This window comes from Zonotrichia albicollis, chromosome Z (assembly GCF_047830755.1).
Source record: "Zonotrichia albicollis isolate bZonAlb1 chromosome Z, bZonAlb1.hap1, whole genome shotgun sequence".
NCBI classification, from domain to species: domain Eukaryota; kingdom Metazoa; phylum Chordata; class Aves; order Passeriformes; family Passerellidae; genus Zonotrichia; species Zonotrichia albicollis.
This window is the reverse complement of record NC_133860.1, coordinates 6,334,219-6,357,437: the sequence shown is the minus strand read 5'-3', so window position 1 is coordinate 6,357,437 and position 23,219 is coordinate 6,334,219. Positions and strand designations below refer to the sequence as shown.

At 46.6% G+C, this 23,219-nt stretch overlaps 3 long non-coding RNA genes across 6 annotated transcripts; all 3 read left to right on the top strand.

Moving 5' to 3' along the window:
- The first annotated feature begins 670 nt into the window (after positions 1 to 670).
- Positions 671 to 5,439, top strand: LOC141727210 (uncharacterized). The gene is made up of 8 exons (XR_012578256.1): positions 671 to 777; positions 1,005 to 1,084; positions 1,161 to 1,829; positions 1,907 to 3,002; positions 3,081 to 3,234; positions 3,454 to 3,664; positions 4,212 to 4,278; positions 4,356 to 5,439. It is a non-coding gene; the product is annotated as an uncharacterized LOC141727210 (long non-coding RNA).
- Positions 5,440 to 5,900: 461 nt separating this feature from the next.
- Positions 5,901 to 18,285, top strand: LOC141727093 (uncharacterized). Of its 4 annotated transcripts, XR_012578135.1 has the most exons (5): positions 5,901 to 6,121; positions 6,669 to 6,735; positions 11,727 to 12,866; positions 13,261 to 13,353; positions 13,502 to 13,800. It is a non-coding gene; the product is annotated as an uncharacterized LOC141727093 (long non-coding RNA). The 4 variants fall into 4 exon arrangements; XR_012578137.1 differs by lacking the exons at positions 5,901 to 6,121; positions 13,502 to 13,800 and adding an exon at positions 18,026 to 18,285 and having other exon boundaries at positions 6,160 to 6,735; XR_012578136.1 differs by lacking the exons at positions 5,901 to 6,121; positions 13,502 to 13,800 and adding an exon at positions 18,012 to 18,285 and having other exon boundaries at positions 6,160 to 6,735.
- On the top strand, positions 10,447 to 11,646 carry LOC141727087 (uncharacterized). Its single transcript, XR_012578118.1, has 3 exons — positions 10,447 to 10,597; positions 10,825 to 10,904; positions 10,981 to 11,646. It is a non-coding gene; the product is annotated as an uncharacterized LOC141727087 (long non-coding RNA).
- Positions 18,286 to 23,219: the final 4,934 nt, after the last annotated feature.

The following is a 23,219-nucleotide window of genomic DNA, read 5'->3' as shown; positions in this document are numbered from 1 at the left end:
CCTGGATCCATTATGGTGGATTAGGGCTTGAAAGAATGTGAGGGCAGGCAGAGGATTCTGACCATAGGATTCCTAGGCATCCATCTTTACTGTTCTTGGAATCAATCATTCAGTTAGCATCTTCTTCCTGCAGTGTTCTCTGAGCATCATCAGCTCACCGTCATTTTGAACTCAGTCATCTCCTTTTGCATGCTCTCAGTCCTTGCAGCCATTTTCCTTGCCAAGGGATTTCTGTTCCTGTTGTGTCCCCATTGTGTGTCCTGTCCTGTCTGTCCTGTGTCACGGGTGTCAGCACACATTTGTGCCGGGGCTGCTCTGCCCTGCCGCATAGCCTGGTGCGATAGGAGAGGGCCCGGGGACTTGGAATGTGTAATGTGGGGTGTAGTTGGACTCCAGATGGGATTTGTAGATGGACACAGGACATCTGGAGCTCTTAAGTTGTCCTGCAACAGTGTGACTCTTGTCCTAACGTTTTTTTCAGATTCAGATGAATTAAATCTGGGCCAGAGGGCCCCATCCCGTGTGAGGGGATTCCCCCGAGCAGGTGAGGCCCCATTTGTCTGTGGAGCAGAAGTGTACATGGTGACTCTGTTAGAGCTCACTTCTTTGTCTTTCTTTTTAGGAAGTGAATCTGGATAGCAGCAGTCAAGGTGAGCCGTGGAGAGAAGTGGTTGTTATTGCTCAGCTCTCAAGAACAACACCTTTTTCAGCAGCTTGATCGTGTCACAAGAGGGATCTGCCCAGTGTCAAGGATGCTGTTTGAGATTGAGGCTTCAGGTGAGTTGAGGATTGTGAGTGGGAGAGGGAGGGTGAGCAGGTATCCAGTTAGGAGTTCTTGGGAGGGGGTTTGCAGGCAGCAGGGTGAGAAAGGGTGTTTATTTGTTTATTTGAGGGCCCCCCTCCCCACAAGGCTTCTAGCAGAGGCATTCCCATGTCTTAGAGCACACAGAGTCATCCAGTGCACTCACAGGAATGCCATTTAACTTTGCCTTTCTCTAACCCAGGTGCCAGCCCTAATAAAGGCCACAGCCTTGGAATCAGGATGAAGCTGGAGCCTGAGGGAGCCAGGCACACTCAGGAGAGGGCAAGTAGCTGACTGGCTGGGATTTGGCCCACATAACTCTGGACTCATTCTTTGGTTTTGGTTTTCTTTATTGTAGCTGACCGAGAGGCTCACAGGCGATCACAAGGCTCTCTGAAGCAGACTCATTTCAGGTGCAACGTGGATTCCCATCACCGATCATCCAAAAGATAAGTTGGGAGGCACGGCCTGGAGATGGGGGCGTAGCAGGTTGGGAGTTCTTGGGACAGATTTAAAAATTAGCGGAGGGAAAAGCAAACTTGTCCAAGGGCCTCTTAGGACAGCTAAAGGGAGAGGCTCTACTTTTGATGGCAGCTTTCAGGCGGGCAGTGCAGAACAGCTCTGGTTTGTGTCGTGGTTTCCGGTGTGCCGTGTTCCCTAGTGTGTCTTTGGGGTCCCTTTTGCCTTCTTCCCTCGAGGCCCTCACCACAAGCATGATGTGTGGTGTTTGATGTCCCCCTGTTTGTCACGTTCTTTGTCACGGGTGTCTGCACACATATGGGTGCTGGAGCTGTTCTGCCCTGCCGCATGGCCAGCTGCAATGGGACAAGCCCTGGGGAGTGTAAATTTGTAATGGGGGCTGTACTTGGGCTCTAGATGCTATTCCTAGATGGATCTGAGGTCTTTGCAGCTTGTGAGTTATCCTGGTGGTGTTTGACACATGTTCTAACTTTCTTTCAGGTGCAGATGCATTGCATCCATGGCAGAGGGTCAGAGTTAGCAGGTGCCGAGCCTTCCTAGGAGCATGGTGAGTAGCAGACTGGTGGGGTTTTGGCCGATGGGGTGCCAAGATCAGGCACTGATGTTTGGTTCTCTTTACTCTAGCTGTCTGAGAGACACCAGCCCGGTGACAGCAGGACCTTCCCAGCTGACGAGGTGGCCTTTCTTTGCACGTGGCACGGACCGGCATTGCCAGATGTCTGAGAGATAAGTAGAGGGCTATGACCCACAGAGGGGATGAAGGCAGGGTGCTGGTTTGGGAATTACTGGGAGGGGTTTTTGAGTCCAATTTGGCGGTGGGGGGGTGTCCATGAAGTGGCCCCTTAGGCCCCATAAAAGCAAAGTCTCACCTTTGATCACAGTGCTGAGGTGCTCAGGGCAGAGCAGTCCCGGTGTGTCTGGTGTCACTTGTCTGCTGTGCATTATGTGTTGTTTGTGTATCTCCTGTCTTTTACCTTAGCACATTGAGGGGCCTGTCAGAAACCTTGGCATCATTGTTAGCATCTGTGATCTCTGCATTCCTTGGCCTGGCACCCAGGCCAGAGATGCAATTCTGATACCTGTCTGAGCTCCCCAGTCAAAAGTTCTCTCTTTGGAAGCATCCAGTCAGATGTCTTGTCAGGTCTTGTTCTGAGCTGTACGGACAGCTGTGCCCCACCTGGATCCATTATGGTGGATTAGGGCTTGAAAGAATGTGAGGGCAGGCAGAGGATTCTGACCATAGGATTCCTAGGCATCCATCTTTACTGTTCTTGGAATCAATCATTCAGTTAGCATCTTCTTCCTGCAGTGTTCTCTGAGCCTCATCAGCTCACCGTCAGTTTGAACTCAGTCATCTCCTTTTGCATGCTCTCAGTCCTTGCAGCCATTTTCCTTGCCAAGGGATTTCTGTTCCTGTTGTGTCCCCGTTGTGTGTCCTGTCCTGTCTGTCCTGTGTCACGGGTGTCAGCACACATTTGTGCCGGGGCTGCTCTGCCCTGCCGCATAGCCTGGTGCGATAGGAGAGGGCCCGGGGACTTGGAATGTGTAATGTGGGGTGTAGTTGGACTCCAGATGGGATTTGTAGATGGACACAGGACATCTGGAGCTCTTAAGTTGTCCTGCAACAGTGTGACTCTTGTCCTAACGTTTTTTTCAGATTCAGATGAATTAAATCTGGGCCAGAGGGCCCCATCCCGTGTGAGGGGATTCCCCCGAGCAGGTGAGGCCCCATTTGTCTGTGGAGCAGAAGTGTACATGGTGACTCTGTTAGAGCTCACTTCTTTGTCTTTCTTTTTAGGAAGTGAATCTGGATATCAGCAGTCAAGGTGAGCCGTGGAGAGAAGTGGTTGTTATTGCTCAGCTCTCAAGCACAACAATTTTTCAGCAGATTGATCATGTCACAAGAGGGATCTGCCCAGTGTCAAGGATGATGTTTGAGATTGAGGCTTCAGGTGAGTTGAGGATTGTGAGTGGGAGAGGGAGGGTGAGCAGGTATCCAGTTAGGAGTTCTTGGGAGGGGGTTTGCAGGCAGCAGGGTGAGAAAGGGTGTTTATTTGAGGGCCCCCCCCCCCACAAGGCTTCTAGCAGAGGCATTCCCATGTCTTAGAGCACACAGAGTCATCCACTGCACTCACAGGAATGCCATTTAACTTTGCCTTTCTCTAACCCAGGTGCCAGCCCTAATAAAGGCCACAGCCTTGGAATCAGGATGAAGCTGGAGCCTGAGGGAGCCAGGCACACTCAGGAGAGGGCAAGTAGCTGACTGGCTGGGATTTGGCCCGCATAACTCTGGACTCATTCTTTGGTTTTGGTTTTCTTTATTGTAGCTGACCGAGAGGCTCACAGGCCATCACGAGGCTCTCTGAAGCAGACTCATTTCAGGTGCAACGTGGATTCCCGTCGCCGATCATCCAAAAGATAAGTTGGGAGGCACGGCCTGGAGATGGGGGCGTAGCAGGTTGGGAGTTCTTGGGACAGATTTAAAAATTAGCGGAGGGAAAAGCAAACTTGTCCAAGGGCCTCTTAGGACAGCTAAAGGGAGAGGCTCTACTTTTGATGGCAGCTTTCAGGCGGGCAGTGCAGAACAGCTCTGGTTTGTGTCGTGGTTTCCGGTGTGCCGTGTTCCCTAGTGTGTCTTTGGGGTCCCTTTTGCCTTCTTCCCTCGAGGCCCTCACCACAAGCATGATGTGTGGTGTTTGATGTCCCCCTGTTTGTCACGTTCTTTGTCACGGGTGTCTGCACACATATGGGTGCTGGAGCTGTTCTGCCCTGCCGCATGGCCAGCTGCAATGGGACAAGCCCTGGGGAGTGTAAATTTGTAATGGGGGCTGTACTTGGGCTCTAGATGCTATTCCTAGATGGATCTGAGGTCTTTGCAGCTTGTGAGTTATCCTGGTGGTGTTTGACACATGTTCTAACTTTCTTTCAGGTGCAGATGCATTGCATCCATGGCAGAGGGTCAGAGTTAGCAGGTGCCGAGCCTTCCTAGGAGCATGGTGAGTAGCAGACTGGTGGGGTTTTGGCCGATGGGGTGCCAAGATCAGGCACTGATGTTTGGTTCTCTTTACTCTAGCTGTCTGAGAGACACCAGCCCGGTGACAGCAGGACCTTCCCAGCTGACGAGGTGGCCTTTCTTTGCACCTGACACGGACCGGCATCACCAGATGTCTGAGAGATAAGTAGAGGGCTATGACCCACAGAGGGGATGAAGGCAGGGTGCTGGTTTGGGAATTACTGGGAGGGGTTTTTGAGTCCAATTTGGAGGTGGGGGGTGTCCATGAAGTGGCCCCTTAGGCCCCATGAAAGCAAAGTCTCACTTTTGATCACAGTGCTGAGGTGTTCAGGGCAGAGCAGTCCCGGTGTGTCTGGTGTCACTTGTCTGCTGTGCATTATGTGTTGTTTGTGTATCTCCTGTCTTTTACCTTAGCACATTGAGGGGCCTGTCAGAAACCTTGGCATCATTGTTAGCATCTGTGATCTCTGCATTCCTTGGCCTGGCACCCAGGCCAGAGATGCAATTCTGATACCTGTCTGAGCTCCCCAGTCAAAAGTTCTCTCTTTGGAAGCATCCAGTCAGATGTCTTGTCAGGTCTTGTTCTGAGCTATACGGACAGCTGTGCCCCACCTGGATCCATTATGGTGGATTAGGGCTTGAAAGAATGTGAGGGCAGGCAGAGGATTCTGACCATAGGATTCCTAGGCATCCATCTTTACTGTTCTTGGAATCAATCATTCAGTTAGCATCTTCTTCCTGCAGTGTTCTCTGAGCCTCATCAGCTCACCGTCATTTTGAACTCCGTCATCTCCTTTTGCATGCTCTCAGTCCTTGCAGCCATTTTCCTTGCCAAGGGATTTCTGTTCCTGTTGTGTCCCCGTTGTGTGTCCTGTCCTGTCTGTCCTGTGTCACGGGTGTCAGCACACATTTGTGCCGGGGCTGCTCTGCCCTGCCGCATAGCCTGGTGCGATAGGAGAGGGCCCGGGGACTTGGAATGTGTAATGTGGGGTGTAGTTGGACTCTAGATGGGATTTGTAGATGGACACAGGACATCTGGAGCTCTTAAGTTGTCCTGCAACAGTGTGACTCTTGTCCTAACGTTTTTTTCAGATTCAGATGAATTAAATCTGGGCCAGAGGGCCCCATCCCGTGTGAGGGGATTCCCCCGAGCAGGTGAGGCCCCATTTGTCTGTGGAGCAGAAGTGTACATGGTGACTCTGTTAGAGCTCACTTCTTTGTCTTTCTTTTTAGGAAGTGAATCTGGATAGCAGCAGTCAAGGTGAGCCGTGGAGAGAAGTGGTTGTTATTGCTCAGCTCTCAAGAACAACACCTTTTTCAGCAGCTTGATCGTGTCACAAGAGGGATCTGCCCAGTGTCAAGGATGCTGTTTGAGATTGAGGCTTCAGGTGAGTTGAGGATTGTGAGTGGGAGAGGGAGGGTGAGCAGGTATCCAGTTAGGAGTTCTTGGGAGGGGGTTTGCAGGCAGCAGGGTGAGAAAGGGTGTTTATTTGTTTATTTGAGGGCCCCCCTCCCCACAAGGCTTCTAGCAGAGGCATTCCCATGTCTTAGAGCACACAGAGTCATCCAGTGCACTCACAGGAATGCCATTTAACTTTGCCTTTCTCTAACCCAGGTGCCAGCCCTAATAAAGGCCACAGCCTTGGAATCAGGATGAAGCTGGAGCCTGAGGGAGCCAGGCACACTCAGGAGAGGGCAAGTAGCTGACTGGCTGGGATTTGGCCCGCATAACTCTGGACTCATTCTTTGGTTTTGGTTTTCTTTATTGTAGCTGACCGAGAGGCTCACAGGCCATCACGAGGCTCTCTGAAGCAGACTCATTTCAGGTGCAACGTGGATTCCCATCACCGATCATCCAAAAGATAAGTTGGGAGGCACGGCCTGGAGATGGGGGCGTAGCAGGTTGGGAGTTCTTGGGACAGATTTAAAAATTAGCGGAGGGAAAAGCAAACTTGTCCAAGGGCCTCTTAGGACAGCTAAAGGGAGAGGCTCTACTTTTGATGGCAGCTTTCAGGCGGGCAGTGCAGAACAGCTCTGGTTTGTGTCGTGGTTTCCGGTGTGCCGTGTTCCCTAGTGTGTCTTTGGGGTCCCTTTTGCCTTCTTCCCTCGAGGCCCTCACCACAAGCATGATGTGTGGTGTTTGATGTCCCCCTGTTTGTCACGTTCTTTGTCACGGGTGTCTGCACACATATGGGTGCTGGAGCTGTTCTGCCCTGCCGCATGGCCAGCTGCAATGGGACAAGCCCTGGGGAGTGTAAATTTGTAATGGGGGCTGTACTTGGGCTCTAGATGCTATTCCTAGATGGATCTGAGGTCTTTGCAGCTTGTGAGTTATCCTGGTGGTGTTTGACACATGTTCTAACTTTCTTTCAGGTGCAGATGCATTGCATCCATGGCAGAGGGTCAGAGTTAGCAGGTGCCGAGCCTTCCTAGGAGCATGGTGAGTAGCAGACTGGTGGGGTTTTGGCCGATGGGGTGCCAAGATCAGGCACTGATGTTTGGTTCTCTTTACTCTAGCTGTCTGAGAGACACCAGCCCGGTGACAGCAGGACCTTCCCAGCTGACGAGGTGGCCTTTCTTTGCACGTGGCACGGACCGGCATTGCCAGATGTCTGAGAGATAAGTAGAGGGCTATGACCCACAGAGGGGATGAAGGCAGGGTGCTGGTTTGGGAATTACTGGGAGGGGTTTTTGAGTCCAATTTGGAGGTGGGGGGTGTCCATGAAGTGGCCCCTTAGGCCCCATGAAAGCAAAGTCTCACTTTTGATCACAGTGCTGAGGTGTTCAGGGCAGAGCAGTCCCGGTGTGTCTGGTGTCACTTGTCTGCTGTGCATTATGTGTTGTTTGTGTATCTCCTGTCTTTTACCTTAGCACATTGAGGGGCCTGTCAGAAACCTTGGCATCATTGTTAGCATCTGTGATCTCTGCATTCCTTGGCCTGGCACCCAGGCCAGAGATGCAATTCTGATACCTGTCTGAGCTCCCCAGTCAAAAGTTCTCTCTTTGGAAGCATCCAGTCAGATGTCTTGTCAGGTCTTGTTCTGAGCTATACGGACAGCTGTGCCCCACCTGGATCCATTATGGTGGATTAGGGCTTGAAAGAATGTGAGGGCAGGCAGAGGATTCTGACCATAGGATTCCTAGGCATCCATCTTTACTGTTCTTGGAATCAATCATTCAGTTAGCATCTTCTTCCTGCAGTGTTCTCTGAGCATCATCAGCTCACCGTCATTTTGAACTCAGTCATCTCCTTTTGCATGCTCTCAGTCCTTGCAGCCATTTTCCTTGCCAAGGGATTTCTGTTCCTGTTGTGTCCCCGTTGTGTGTCCTGTCCTGTCTGTCCTGTGTCACGGGTGTCAGCACACATTTGTGCCGGGGCTGCTCTGCCCTGCCGCATAGCCTGGTGCGATAGGAGAGGGCCCGGGGACTTGGAATGTGTAATGTGGGGTGTAGTTGGACTCTAGATGGGATTTGTAGATGGACACAGGACATCTGGAGCTCTTAAGTTGTCCTGCAACAGTGTGACTCTTGTCCTAACGTTTTTTTCAGATTCAGATGAATTAAATCTGGGCCAGAGGGCCCCATCCCGTGTGAGGGGATTCCCCCGAGCAGGTGAGGCCCCATTTGTCTGTGGAGCAGAAGTGTACATGGTGACTCTGTTAGAGCTCACTTCTTTGTCTTTCTTTTTAGGAAGTGAATCTGGATAGCAGCAGTCAAGGTGAGCCGTGGAGAGAAGTGGTTGTTATTGCTCAGCTCTCAAGAACAACACCTTTTTCAGCAGCTTGATCGTGTCACAAGAGGGATCTGCCCAGTGTCAAGGATGCTGTTTGAGATTGAGGCTTCAGGTGAGTTGAGGATTGTGAGTGGGAGAGGGAGGGTGAGCAGGTATCCAGTTAGGAGTTCTTGGGAGGGGGTTTGCAGGCAGCAGGGTGAGAAAGGGTGTTTATTTGTTTATTTGAGGGCCCCCCTCCCCACAAGGCTTCTAGCAGAGGCATTCCCATGTCTTAGAGCACACAGAGTCATCCAGTGCACTCACAGGAATGCCATTTAACTTTGCCTTTCTCTAACCCAGGTGCCAGCCCTAATAAAGGCCACAGCCTTGGAATCAGGATGAAGCTGGAGCCTGAGGGAGCCAGGCACACTCAGGAGAGGGCAAGTAGCTGACTGGCTGGGATTTGGCCCACATAACTCTGGACTCATTCTTTGGTTTTGGTTTTCTTTATTGTAGCTGACCGAGAGGCTCACAGGCCATCACGAGGTTCTCTGAAGCAGACTCATTTCAGGTGCAACGTGGATTCCCATCACCGATCATCCAAAAGATAAGTTGGGAGGCACGGCCTGGAGATGGGGGCGTAGCAGGTTGGGAGTTCTTGGGACAGATTTAAAAATTAGCGGAGGGAAAAGCAAACTTGTCCAAGGGCCTCTTAGGACAGCTAAAGGGAGAGGCTCTACTTTTGATGGCAGCTTTCAGGCGGGCAGTGCAGAACAGCTCTGGTTTGTGTCGTGGTTTCCGGTGTGCCGTGTTCCCTAGTGTGTCTTTGGGGTCCCTTTTGCCTTCTTCCCTCGAGGCCCTCACCACAAGCATGATGTGTGGTGTTTGATGTCCCCCTGTTTGTCACGTTCTTTGTCACGGGTGTCTGCACACATATGGGTGCTGGAGCTGTTCTGCCCTGCCGCATGGCCAGCTGCAATGGGACAAGCCCTGGGGAGTGTAAATTTGTAATGGGGGCTGTACTTGGGCTCTAGATGCTATTCCTAGATGGATCTGAGGTCTTTGCAGCTTGTGAGTTATCCTGGTGGTGTTTGACACATGTTCTAACTTTCTTTCAGGTGCAGATGCATTGCATCCATGGCAGAGGGTCAGAGTTAGCAGGTGCCGAGCCTTCCTAAGAGCATGGTGAGTAGCAGACTGGTGGGGTTTTGGCCGATGGGGTGCCAAGATCAGGCACTGATGTTTGGTTCTCTTTACTCTAGCTGTCTGAGAGACACCAGCCCGGTGACAGCAGGACCTTCCCAGCTGACGAGGTGGCCTTTCTTTGCACGTGGCACGGACTGGCATCGCCAGATGTCTGAGAGATAAGTAGAGGGCTATGACCCACAGAGGGGATGAAGGCAGGGTGCTGGTTTGGGAATTACTGGGAGGGGTTTTTGAGTCCAATTTGGAGGTGGGGGGTGTCCATGAAGTGGCCCCTTAGGCCCCATGAAAGCAAAGTCTCACTTTTGATCACAGTGCTGAGGTGTTCAGGGCAGAGCAGTCCCGGTGTGTCTGGTGTCACTTGTCTGCTGTGCATTATGTGTTGTTTGTGTATCTCCTGTCTTTTACCTTAGCACATTGAGGGGCCTGTCAGAAACCTTGGCATCATTGTTAGCATCTGTGATCTCTGCATTCCTTGGCCTGGCACCCAGGCCAGAGATGCAATTCTGATACCTGTCTGAGCTCCCCAGTCAAAAGTTCTCTCTTTGGAAGCATCCAGTCAGATGTCTTGTCAGGTCTTGTTCTGAGCTATACGGACAGCTGTGCCCCACCTGGATCCATTATGGTGGATTAGGGCTTGAAAGAATGTGAGGGCAGGCAGAGGATTCTGACCATAGGATTCCTAGGCATCCATCTTTACTGTTCTTGGAATCAATCATTCAGTTAGCATCTTCTTCCTGCAGTGTTCTCTGAGCATCATCAGCTCACCGTCATTTTGAACTCAGTCATCTCCTTTTGCATGCTCTCAGTCCTTGCAGCCATTTTCCTTGCCAAGGGATTTCTGTTCCTGTTGTGTCCCCGTTGTGTGTCCTGTCCTGTCTGTCCTGTGTCACGGGTGTCAGCACACATTTGTGCCGGGGCTGCTCTGCCCTGCCGCATAGCCTGGTGCGATAGGAGAGGGCCCGGGGACTTGGAATGTGTAATGTGGGGTGTAGTTGGACTCTAGATGGGATTTGTAGATGGACACAGGACATCTGGAGCTCTTAAGTTGTCCTGCAACAGTGTGACTCTTGTCCTAACGTTTTTTTCAGATTCAGATGAATTAAATCTGGGCCAGAGGGCCCCATCCCGTGTGAGGGGATTCCCCCGAGCAGGTGAGGCCCCATTTGTCTGTGGAGCAGAAGTGTACATGGTGACTCTGTTAGAGCTCACTTCTTTGTCTTTCTTTTTAGGAAGTGAATCTGGATAGCAGCAGTCAAGGTGAGCCGTGGAGAGAAGTGGTTGTTATTGCTCAGCTCTCAAGAACAACACCTTTTTCAGCAGCTTGATCGTGTCACAAGAGGGATCTGCCCAGTGTCAAGGATGCTGTTTGAGATTGAGGCTTCAGGTGAGTTGAGGATTGTGAGTGGGAGAGGGAGGGTGAGCAGGTATCCAGTTAGGAGTTCTTGGGAGGGGGTTTGCAGGCAGCAGGGTGAGAAAGGGTGTTTATTTGTTTATTTGAGGGCCCCCCTCCCCACAAGGCTTCTAGCAGAGGCATTCCCATGTCTTAGAGCACACAGAGTCATCCAGTGCACTCACAGGAATGCCATTTAACTTTGCCTTTCTCTAACCCAGGTGCCAGCCCTAATAAAGGCCACAGCCTTGGAATCAGGATGAAGCTGGAGCCTGAGGGAGCCAGGCACACTCAGGAGAGGGCAAGTAGCTGACTGGCTGGGATTTGGCCCACATAACTCTGGACTCATTCTTTGGTTTTGGTTTTCTTTATTGTAGCTGACCGAGAGGCTCACAGGCCATCACAAGGCTCTCTGAAGCAGACTCATTTCAGGTGCAACGTGGATTCCCATCACCGATCATCCAGAAGATAAGTTGGGAGGCACGGCCTGGAGATGGGGGCGTAGCAGGTTGGGAGTTCTTGGGACAGATTTAAAAATTAGCGGAGGGAAAAGCAAACTTGTCCAAGGGCCTCTTAGGACAGCTAAAGGGAGAGGCTCTACTTTTGATGGCAGCTTTCAGGCGGGCAGTGCAGAACAGCTCTGGTTTGTGTCGTGGTTTCCGGTGTGCCGTGTTCCCTAGTGTGTCTTTGGGGTCCCTTTTGCCTTCTTCCCTCGAGGCCCTCACCACAAGCATGATGTGTGGTGTTTGATGTCCCCCTGTTTGTCACGTTCTTTGTCACGGGTGTCTGCACACATATGGGTGCTGGAGCTGTTCTGCCCTGCCGCATGGCCAGCTGCAATGGGACAAGCCCTGGGGAGTGTAAATTTGTAATGGGGGCTGTACTTGGGCTCTAGATGCTATTCCTAGATGGATCTGAGGTCTTTGCAGCTTGTGAGTTATCCTGGTGGTGTTTGACACATGTTCTAACTTTCTTTCAGGTGCAGATGCATTGCATCCATGGCAGAGGGTCAGAGTTAGCAGGTGCCGGGCCTTCCTAGGAGCACGGTGAGTAGCAGACTTGTGGGGTTTTGGCCGATGGGGTGCCAAGATCAGGCACTGATGTTTGGTTCTCTTTACTCTAGCTGTCTGAGAGACACCAGCCCGGTGACAGCAGGACCTTCCCAGCTGACGAGGTGGCCTTTCTTTGCACCTGGCACGGACCGGCATCGCCAGATGTCTGAGAGATAAGTAGAGGGCTATGACCCACAGAGGGGATGAAGGCAGGGTGCTGGTTTGGGAATTACTGGGAGGGGTTTTTGAGTCCAATTTGGCGGTGGGGGGGTGTCCAAGAAGTGGCCCCTTAGGCCCCATAAAAGCAAAGTCTCACCTTTGGTCACAGTGCTGAGGTGCTCAGGGCAGAGCAGTCCCGGTGTGTCTGGTGTCACTTGTCTGCTGTGCATTATGTGTTGTTTGTGTATCTCCTGTCTTTTACCTTAGCACATTGAGGGGCCTGTCAGAAACCTTGGCATCATTGTTAGCATCTGTGATCTCTGCATTCCTTGGCCTGGCACCCAGGCCAGAGATGCGATTCTGATACCTGTCTGAGCTCCCCAGTCAAAAGTTCTCTCTTTGGAAGCATCCAGTCAGATGTCTTGTCAGGTCTTGTTCTGAGCTGTACGGACAGCTGTGCCCCACCTGGATCCATTATGGTGGATTAGGGCTTGAAAGAATGTGAGGGCAGGCAGAGGATTCTGACCATAGGATTCCTAGGCATCCATCTTTACTGTTCTTGGAATCAATCATTCAGTTAGCATCTTCTTCCTGCAGTGTTCTCTGAGCCTCATCAGCTCACCGTCAGTTTGAACTCAGTCATCTCCTTTTGCATGCTCTCAGTCCTTGCAGCCATTTTCCTTGCCAAGAGATTTCTGTTCCTGTTGTGTCCCCGTTGTGTGTCCTGTCCTGTCTGTCCTGTGTCACGGGTGTCAGCACACATTTGTGCCGGAGCTGCTCTGCCCTGCCGCATAGCCTGGTGCGATAGGAGAGGGCCCGGGGACTTGGAATGTGTAATGTGGGGTGTAGTTGGACTCTAGATGGGATTTGTAGATGGACACAGGACATCTGGAGCTCTTAAGGTATCCTGCCTCCCTTTGACTTTTGTCCTGACTTTGTTTCAGATGCACCTCCTCAGATGACTGCAGTGGTTCTCTCGGTTCTATCTTCTCAAAGGATGTAGGTCTCAAGAATTCATCTTCCAGAAGTTATCTCCAGTCCTGGCTTGTGTTGTATGTACCTGTGGTGGCTTATGTTGTATGTACCTATACCATGTGTATCTATGTTGGATTATACGGTGTGTACTCACATTCTGTGTACCTCTGTTGGCTTGTACTGTGTGTACTTACACAGCATGTAAGTGCGTTACCCTTTATTGTGTATACTTACACCCTGTGTACACTTGCAGTGTTTGCCTCAGCTGATACTGTCTGTACTTACATTGTGCCACTTATGATCGCAGCTGCCCTGCCCTGGCACGTAGTCACAGTTAGGTAGAACAGTTATAAAAGCTTTACTGTTCATCTGTCTTTTGTGGGATTTTGGGTAGATAATTTATTGGTCCAGAGTGGGGACAAGTCCTAGCTGTCAGATAGCCACTCGTTGACCCTTCCTGTTGTCTCACAGGTCCCCGAGGCTGCTGATTTCCCCAGGGTCTGCCATTTACTTCAAGGAGCAGCAGCCAGAAGATGTGTCACAGCACGTTCTTCAGCGTCTCAGGTAAGGGCCGCAGTGAGCGTGTAAGTGGCAAGAGTGTGTCAGTGTGTGTGAGAGCACGTGGCTGTGTCTGTCTGTGTCTGCTTGTCTCTGCATGTGTGGGCACATGCTGAATGGATTTAACCTTGTGTATATGACTTTTGCTTTTCAGGTTTTGCAACTCATTTTTAAAGTTAGAATCAAAAATCCTCAGCCGGGTTATATTGTATGTACTGACATGGAATGTACCCATGTTGGCTTAAAACCCAGTAAAACAGACGAAGATGGGTAAGAAAAAACCCAGAAAAAAACCCCAACAAGATGGGCAAGAAAAAAACCCAGAAAAGAACCCGAAGACGGGCAAGAAAAAACCCCGAAGATGGGCATGAAGAGACCCAGGAAAAACCCCCAAGATGGGCAAGAAAAACCCAGAGAAAACCCAGAAAAACAATTCCAAGGAGGGCAAGAAAAGACCCGGAAAACACCCAGAAAAAATCGCAACCAAAGTATAAATATATAAATGTCTTTCAAATATATAGAGAATTGTTAAATTATTTAAAATACAAAATAACATAAATGAATATCCGCATAGAGGATCCATAACACAAGTAATACTGTATATATCTTATTATAGTGTATTATAGGAAATAGATATAAATAAATTTATATCAATTTTATGTTTATCATATCTATAATTTGTTATATATTACACCATATTGATATAAGTTTTTTAAAGCAGTTTAACTTAAAGGGGGGTTTTGTTTTTTATTTGGCAAAAGCAGGGGTTTTAGTACAAAAATGATAGATACAAATAATATAAAGGTAGAAATCTAAGTATAGAAAGAGATCATAAATAGGTAAAGGCTAATATAAAATTAAAAATCTAAGATAAAATAAGTTGTAGCAGTACATATGGTACATAATTTAAAAAATACTTTATTTCTATTATTTGAATAGGACACATATTATATATCATGATTAATATAATGCTTAAATATAAACTATAAATATAAATGGGAATATAGTCATGCAAGCTATAAATATAAAAATATTTCAATATAGTTTAAAAGAATAGAGCTTTTTTGTATTTATTTAGTTAGTATGGGAATTTTATTTTAAATAATTAAAATTACATTTCTACCATGCTTTTAACATAGAAATATACAATAAATATAGAAAGATATTCATAAAACCACAAAATATAAATAAATATAAACAGTAGGAATAGACAGAATATATTTTATAAATTACATGCTACATCAATGTCCACTATAAATATGCATGTGAATATAAATACGAAAAATAGGACTGTCAAATTGATTTTAATAGGATTTTAAAGCAAGGCGGTTTGTTTGGTTCTGGTCGGGTAAGAGGCAGGTTTTTGGCATTTATTTCAGAGCAGTTTTTGTCTGGGGTCGCCCCTGTTCTTTTTTGCCGCGGTCGCTGCCCGCAGCCCCGAGGCGCGCTGCGCCCCCGTCTGGGGCGGGCGGCAGTGCTGCCTCCTTGTGGGCAGAGCGCGGTACTGCAGGCGTGCGCCGGCAGGCAGGCGAGAGGCCGCCATGCTGGGAGTGGCGTGTCGCGGGTGTCTCGGACTTTTCGTTGACCTTCTCGAGATGGCGGGGAAGTGGAGGACCCCGGTGGGTGTAAGTGAACTGCCTGCATGGAATACCGACGTCATGGCGGCCCCGACGGATTTTTCTGTGGCGTTTGAAGCGTATCCGATACATGCTGTGGGCTCAGCGTCGCCGCGGGCGGGCGTATTTCTGCGGGTTTGTGACAGGCATCTGGGTTAACCTGGCCTGTCTGCGCCGGGGTCCTCTCATGCCCGCTCTCCCGCCCTCAGCGAGCCGAGCCGGGCTGAACTGTTCCGAAGAGCCGAGTGTGGCCGAAAATAACCGCGTTTAGCTTAAGAGACCAGGATAGCCAAGTGTAGCTGACATTAGCCGCGTTAGGACAAAGAGCCGCGTGAGACCGAGGTTAGCCAGTAGCCGGGAGTGGCCTGGTGGCTCCTGAAATTCCACGATAGGCAGGATGGTTCCCAGACCCAAGCTGGCCCCAGTGCCAAGTCGGGCTGACGTGATAGCGCCTCGTGGCTCCTGCAGTGTGCCATCCAGAAGCGGGGCAGGTGAGTTTTGTTTGCCAGGGAAAAGGGCCGTGGTTTGTGGGGGGGGGGCTGTGGCTGGGGGTGGCCGGCTGGCTCCTGAAATTCTTTGGTATGCAGGGTGGTTCCCAGACCCAAGGTGGCACCAGTGCCAAGTCGGTCTGTTTTGACAGTGCCAAGTCAAAACTTCACTTGTCCTAGTTTAGATTTCTGATGTGGAGGAGCAGAAGTGCCACCTGATATGGAATTTGGTGCTCTCTGTGGAGTGACATCGTGTAAAATTTCTGTCCCAGAAATTCTGTCATGATGGCTCTGCTCCATAAAGAATGACACGGCCTGATTGTCAGCAATTTTTGGTTCTGCAATAGTGTAAAAATGCTAAAATTTGAACACTGCCTATAATTTCAAAAGAAAATATTTTAAAACTTGAAGTGATAGCTAAAATTAGGCCTGAAAGGTAGCAAGAGCAGGTAGCAAGAATATTTCTCCCTGCTTGTAGATATACTATTCATTCAAAAATTTGCTGATGGGGAGATTCTTTCATGTATTTAGTGACCTTTACAGATGTATTCCCCTAGTGTTTTGAGTTGATAGAATCATGGAATAATTCAGGTTGGAAGGGGCTCTAAAGATCACCTCATTCCAAGCCTGCTGCCGTGGGCAGGGACGTGGTTCCATAGAGCAGGTTGCTCTGAGCCTGATGCCAGAGCACCAATGGGCCTGGAACACTTCCAGGGATGGGGCAGCCCCAGCATCTGTGAGCAAGCTGTGCCAGCCAGGTGCCAGAGGAGGAAGAAAGCCCTTCCCACGTGGAGCAGAGGCTGCTGCAGCTTCGCGTAGCCTCGTGTCACCGAGCGTGTGAGACAAAAGAGCCCTTCCCGTGGAGGGGTATCGGCGCTGACGGATCTTTTTTGGGAGAAGCGGAGCAATGGAACGCCAGAGCAGCCTTCAGTTCTTCTGGCAGAGCTGGGAACAGCTTGAAGCAGGAGCAGAGCTGGCCTGGTGCCTGCCAGCTCTGCAGGCAGTGGGGATGGAGAAGCTGCAGTTATCTGTCTGCTTGGCTGAGTCTTTAAAAAGGAGGCACTTTTCTGTAGTTCCTTTTCTATAAGCATTACGTGAAAGTTCCCCCTAGAAGTCCAAAGGCAGCTGTTTTCTTAGCAGGAGGAAGTCAGGAGGAGGCAAAGCGGGCAAAGACATCAGATAAGTCGGGATAAAATTCTTGGCTAACCTGTTTTTTCCCCTTCCTCCAGACAGCCAGTTCTGAAGCACTGAGCAGAGATCTGCCCGGGAGGAAGAGCAGAGCCAATCTCTGAGAGCTGACCCGCGAGCTGTGGTGAGGACAGCTGCTCCCTGCCTGCAGCCTGCCTTGGTGTGGGAGCTGCTGAGCTGCCATTCCTGTGGTGGGAGTGTTTCTCCTCTCATCGAGCCAAGCCAGAGACCTGCTAGGGAAGGAGCAGGTAAGGTTTAAGTACCGAGATCTCCCCAGTAAGAAGTGAGGTGACAAAAGGAAATGGCCTCAAGTTGCAGCAGGGAAGGCTTAGATTGGCTTTGAGGACCAATTTGTTCACTGAAAGGGTGGTCAGGCATAGGAGCAGGCTGCCCAGGGCAGTCCCCATTGCTGGAGACATTTAAAGCATGGCAAGATGTGGTGTTTCGGGACCTGATTGGGGTGGGGGCTTGGCAGTGCTGGGGCAGCAGCCGGGCTCGATGACCTTAGAAGGCTTTTGCAGCCTCAAGGACGCTATGGTTCTGGAAAGCCTCGACCCCTGTGGCTCTAACACAGCACCTGGATGCTGACGGAAGGAGGCTGGTGATAGAGCCTGGAGGTCCCTGTCCCACGGGGAGGGAGAGGACAAGGCAGTGTCGCCTGCAGGGAGGGTCTCGTCCCCAGAGGGCAGTCAGCGACTCCATCCCTGCCCGGGGCTCTGGGTGCAGCCTCGGGGTGGACACCTGCCCTCAGGTTTCCCTCTGGGCACCCGGGAAGGGAACCGGGTCCATCCGTGTGGCAGCTCCAGGGCCTGCAGGCTTTGGGGCTTTGCAGCTGTGTGCCTTGTCACAGGGTGGCAGGGACGTGACGCTGCCTGGGCACGCTGCTGGCCTGGGATCCTTGCTGCTTTCCTCCTTATCCCATATGGATTTAGCAGCAATCTTCTTCTATCTTTTCTTTAAAACTGTCCTTGGGAGAGTGCAAAGAGAGGGTAATCAGTTATGTCAAAGCCTACGTATTTTACCTGTTGGCACTTAAGAGAAAAGACAAAAGCCTGCTTGGCATCCTTCTGCCTGGAAGTGATTGTGACCCAGGGAAGTGAGGAAGGGGCTGGCCGAGGTCACTGAGGCTCTGAGATGGAGGTGAGTTTGCATCCCAGTTTATTGGAACGGAGGCTCATCAGAAGTTTCCTCGGCTGTCTAAGGCACAGAGCCCTGGAGCCCAGTAAGCCTGAGCTGCTGCATGCTTGCTGTGAGCCTTGGGGTGAGCGTGCATCGTTGCAGGCTTGGGATGGATTGGAATGTGCTGAGGAAACCGGAGGGAGGGAGGGAGGGAGGGAAATGCTCTGTTAACATGTGCCAATTCTTCTGTCAGACTCATCACGGCAGGACGGCGTGAAGGCTGAAAGCGTAAGAAGATGTGGAGGGAAGCAGAGAATCTGACAGGAGCATCGAACGCGCGAGCGCACGAATTTTGCTTTTTGCTTGGATGTAAACTCAGGAGTTGAAAGGAATTTGGGAGTGAGAAGGGACATTTCAGAAGGTGAAGAAGAAAAAGAAGTTGTTGTTGTTGTTACAGGCCTGGCAAAATCTTTTGTTCTAGCTAATAAAAGAAGTTAGTTTAAATAAAAAAAAGAAAAAAAAAAGTAGTTTTTCTTTACCTGACTATTATATTCATTGGTGGTATATGGTGTGTTGTTTAATTTCTTGGTATGATTAACTCAGTGTAAGTTGTTTTTTGAGTGAACTAACTTTCTGGATGGGTTGGTTTGTATTTGAGACAGGATTGATTTCAATAGGTTTCTTTCATAGACTTGTGATAGGTATTACTGGGGTTTTGGCTTTGTTTACTGTATGCATAAACATACAGCTTTGGTTGGGCCAGCTGGGCTGCCGGAGTTTGTGGGTGTGAATTTATTCGATGGCTTTGGTTAAATGCAGTGTTTAATTTTTGAAAGGTTTTTCAATGTAGTGGTTTTAAGGTGGTTTTTAGAATTGATTGTATGGTTTGATGTTGTTTATAGTTGCTGTCCGGTAAGGGATGTGGTGTGAGTACTTGAACCTTATGGTTTTGGTTTTCCTAAGTTCTGTTTTCTTTCTGGTTCGATAGGTTTTTTTAGTTTTATTTTTGGTGACAGGGGTATTTACATGGTGGGTTTTTATAGGCAATATGTTTTTTAATTTGGGTAGTGATATTTTTTAGTATTTTAACAGTTTAGATTTTTTATTTTTATGCTTTGAATTAGTTTTCTTTTAATTTTAAATTAAGTTTTATAGATTATTGGTTTTTATTTGTGCATTAGCATAAAGGTAGAGCTTTGGGGGCTTCTTTTAGTACTGTTTAGGGTCAGTTGTACAGTTTTGAGTCTAGTGAGTTGGTTTGGTTTAATTTTTAGTGGGTGTTTGTTTTTCTTAGCAGTTGTGTCATTTTCAAGGTGTATTTGAGGTTTTTGGGGTTTTTGAGATACTGGTTTAGGAGGACGTTTATGATGAGCATGTGCGCAGGTTTTGGGCTAGTTGAAGTGGTATTTAAAATTTATTTTGGGTTAGGTTTATTTGAGTGTTCATGAGGGTTCAGTGTTGTGGGATGTTTGTTCCGTTAGTGATAAAAATATGTTTTGTTTTGATGTGCTGCGATGGGATGAGCGTGTGCTGCGTGCCGGTGCTGACAAAGGTACGGTATTGTTGTGGCTTATTTATATGGTTTAATATAGAGATGGAAATAGAAATAAATATACATTTAAAAAGAAATATAACATTAGAGTGGTAAACATAAATATAGAGAACAGATACATATATAAAACTATAATTCATGGTATGGAATTGTAAGATATTATCACATAGATAAATGATAGTCTATTATATATATGCACAAAGATATATAAATATAGATTGTAAATATAAAAATACTTAAATATAGTTAAATTGGGGGTTTTATTAGGTTGTAGACCTGTTTTTATTAATAAATCATATAAATAGAAATAAAATAAAAATTCAGATACAAATATATAGGGAAATACAAATATCTATAAATATTGATATTAAATAAATCTAAGTAAAAGAAATATACAATACAGAAATTTTCTATCTATGATTATATTAGAGGGCATTCTCCCTAAGATATATATAATATCTATGAATATAATGAATAAAAATTATCAATCTAAATATGATTATAATTTTGAAAGATAAAGTTACTTGTTAAATTTTAAATGTGGTTGAAATAAAGAAGTGTCCTTGGTTTTTATTTGGTTAGAGGCAGGAGTTTTATTTTAAATAATAGAAGTGTTATAGAAATGTGAATCTTAAATAGAAATAGATAATAAATATATAAAGGGAGATTGCTAAACTATGACTACAAATTGAACTATAAATATAGGTAAGTAATATGAAGAGTTGTAGTATAGAATAAAAATAACATGATACGGCAATATAAATTATAAATGGGATTATAAATATAAAAATAGGTAAGTATAGTTTAAAAGAAAGGGAATTTTTTGGCTTTTATTTAAGTAGAGGCAGGGGTTTTATTTTAAATAAGTGTTACAGAAGTAAAAATCTTGACGCAGAAATATATAGTCAATGTATAAAAATATGTATAAAAATATATAACTGCTCGCATCAGATGTAATATAGAATATAAATTTATGTACAAATTGAGATTGATAAAGATAAATGTATAAGTAAGCAATATACATTAATGTACATTATAAATGCAAATAGGAATATAAAAATCAGACATAAGGATAAAACCTATTTAAATATTGTTTGAAAGAAAGGGTTGGGGTTTTTTTTATTCTTACTGGGTTAGAGGCAGGGTTTTTATTTTAAATGATATGAATGTAGATATTATTGGTATATATTTCTCAATATTGAGATATACAATCAAGATATAAATATAGATATAAACACAAAATATAAGTAAATAGAGATAATAGGAAGAGATGTAATGGAGAATACAAATAACAGCATACGTAAGTATACATTTTAAATGTAAATGTGAATATGGACCTGAAAAATAGAATTTTAAAAAATATTGAAATACAGTTGAGAAGAAAGGGTTTTCTTTTTGGCTTTAACGTGGGTGGAGGCAGGGGTTTTATTTTAAATAATGGAAGTGCTACAGAAGTAAAAATCCTCACACAGAAAGATATAATAAATATATAAAGATCTGAATAAAAATACGAAAAAAAATAGAAGTAATAGGAAGAGTTGTAACATAGAATATAAATGTATAAATAAATGGGAAAATAGAAATGCAAAATCGAACACACATCAGTATAGAATTTAAATATAAATGTGGATCTAAATTTGAAAAATATTATTTTAAAAAAAAATGAAATACAGTTGAAATGAAAGGGGTTTGTATTTGGCATGTATGGGTGGACGCAGGGGTTTTATTTTGAATCCTGCAAGTGTTAGAGAAGTAAAAATCCTAAGAGAAATGTATACTTCCAATGTAAAAATAGGTATATTTCGAGCGGGGCCGAATTGTTCGGTAGAGGCGAAGAGCCGAGTGTGGCCGAACAGAGCCGACTTGAGCCGAAGAGCCGAGTGTGGCCGAACAGAGCCGACTTGAGCCGAAGAGCCGAGTGTGGCCGTAAACATCCGAGTTTACACTAAGAGCCGATGATAGCCGACTGAAATCGATAGCCGAGGGTAGCCGACACTGGCCGCATTTAGACAATGCGCCGAGTGTGACCGAGTTTAGCCCAAGCGTGCCGAGTTGGGCCGAAGAGCCGAACTGAAACGAGTTTAGACCAAGAGCCGAAGCAAGCCGAATTGAGCCGAGTTTCTTTAAACAGAACCGAAGGACGCCGCAGCGCTCTCCCTGCAGGTCTCCGGATCACACGGCAGGGGGCGCTGTATAAAGTAAGTATAAAATATCAACTATCTATAAGAAGGAATAAAAGCTCTATGTCACGTACAGCAGTAGAAAATTTCAGGCTCCCAGGGAGTAAATAGTTTTCTTTACATCATTTTCGTTTTGCAGTTTTTTTTTTACTGCCAGGTAGCCCGAAAGTTTTTAGTGCTGCTTTTTTATTCTAAAGCTAGAAAGGAAAACCAAGATTAGACATAGAGGGAAAGAAAGAAAGAAAAGGAAAACAAGAAAATAAGGAATGGAACTGAAATGAAGAAAGAAAGAAGGATAGGAAGGCAGGAAGGAAGGAAGGCAGGCAGGCCAAAAAAAAAAAACCAAGGAGGGCAAGGAGAAACGCAGGGGAAAAAAAAAAAAAAAAAGGATAAAGACTTGGAGATGCGCAAGAAAAAACCCAGAAAAAATCCCCAAGATGGGCAAGAAATAAAATCAGAAAAAAAAAAAAAAAAAAAAACCCAAAAAAAAACAAAACAAAAAAAAAAAAACAAAAAAACCAGGATGGGGATGAAAATTTCCGGAAAAAAACCCCAGAAACAAACAGAAAAAACCCCCCAAGATGGGCAAGAAGAAACGAAGAAAAGAACCCAAGAAATGCCAGAAAACGTCAAGGAAAAAGGGAGTAAAAGCCCCAAGAAACAAGGCAAGAAAGAGAGGCAATAGAGGCCACAAAAAAGGCAAGAGAAAACCCAAGCAATGCCAGGAAAAGGTACGAAAATGGTTCTGCCAGGTGCGATCAAGGTGAGCGGGTTCAGTCTCAGGTACAGGAGATGAACAAGTGTCAGATTAGCTCGGGGCACTGCTGTGCAATGCAGCCGTGACAGGATTGATGTTTAAATCTAGTTTAAATAAATTGGGGATTGTTTGGCTTTTATTGGGGTATAGGCTGGAGATTTCATAAAAGGTATAAAAATTGAAATCCAATTATATCCTATATATATCGATGTCGATAAATATTTAATATACGTAAATATAAGTAAAAGAAATATGTTGTGAAAAAAAATATATCTATTATTATATAAAAAGGTATTCTCTCCAATCTATAAGATATCTATAAATATAATAAATGAAAATTACAAATGTAAATGTGAATAGAATTACGACAAACAAAATTATTTTTAAAATTTTAAATGTGGTTTAAATAAAGGGGTGTCTTTGGTTTTTCTTTCGTTAGAGGCAGGGGTTTTAATATAAATAATATAAGTACTATAGAAATCTAAATTGGCACAGAGAAATATATAATAAAAATCTAAAGATGTAATACTAAACTATGAATTTAAAAAGAAATAGAAATAGAAATCTATGTAAGTAACATGAAAAGATGTAATATACAATATAATAAATATTATACAGTAATATAAATTCTAAATCTAAAAGCGAATATAAATATGACAAATATATGATGGGGGCTCGGAGCAGCCCAGGTGTGAGTGTGAGGATGATGAGGGCTCGGAGCAGCCCAGGTGTGAGTGTGAGGATGATGAGGGCTCGGAGCAGCCCAGGTGTGAGTGTGAGGATGATGAGGGCTCGGAGCAGCCCAGGTGTGAGTGTGAGGATGATGAGAGGCTCGGAGCAGCCCAGGTGTGAGTGTGAGGATGATGAGGGCTCGGAGCAGCCCAGGTGTGAGCTGTGAGGATGATGAGGGGGTGGCTCTTGCCGGGGCGAGGCGGTTTTAACGGGGGGAGAGTTTGCCTCTGTACATTTTTG